Source organism: Passer montanus, unplaced genomic scaffold (genome assembly GCF_014805655.1).
Source record: "Passer montanus isolate IOZ18808 unplaced genomic scaffold, ASM1480565v1 scaffold579, whole genome shotgun sequence".
In the NCBI taxonomy this organism is placed as follows: domain Eukaryota; kingdom Metazoa; phylum Chordata; class Aves; order Passeriformes; family Passeridae; genus Passer; species Passer montanus.
This window is the reverse complement of record NW_024370805.1, coordinates 6600-7280: the sequence shown is the minus strand read 5'-3', so window position 1 is coordinate 7280 and position 681 is coordinate 6600.

The following is a 681-nucleotide window of genomic DNA, read 5'->3' as shown; positions in this document are numbered from 1 at the left end:
TCCCAGTTTGGGGTAACTGGGAGGGACTGGGGCTCCCAGTTTGGGGTAACTGGGAGGGACTGGGAGCCCAGTTTGGGGTAACTGGGAGGGACTGGGATCCCAGTTTGGGGTAACTGGGAGGGACTGGGGCTCCCAGTTTGGGGTAACTGGGAGGGACTGGGATCCCAGTTTGGGGTAACTGGGAGGGACTGGGGCTCCCAGTTTGGGGTAACTGGGAGGGACTGGGGTCCCAGTTTGGGGTAATTAGCGAATTGATTAATGAATGCAGGCGGTGGGGGAGGGAGGGGTGATTAACGGGGTAATTAATGAGCGGGGGGGGATTTTGGGGTGGTTTGGTCCGAAAATGGGAATTTGGGGGGGGGGGTTGGAATTCCGGGGGGTAATTAGGGGTTAATTAATGAGGAGGTGCTAATTTGGGGGGTTAATTAAGAGGGATGAATTATTTCAGGGGGGTTAATTAAGAGGGAGTTAATTAATGGGGAGGAATTAGTTCGGGGGGGTTAATTAATGGGGAAGAATTAGTTTTTGGGGTTAATTAAGAGGGGTTAATTAATAGGGAAGAATTCGTTCGGGGGTTTAATTAAGAGGGGGTTAATTAATGGGGAGGAATTAGTTCGGGGGGTTAATTAAGAGGGGGTTAATGAGGGGTTAATTTGGGGGGTCTGGGGGGTGTTAATTAAA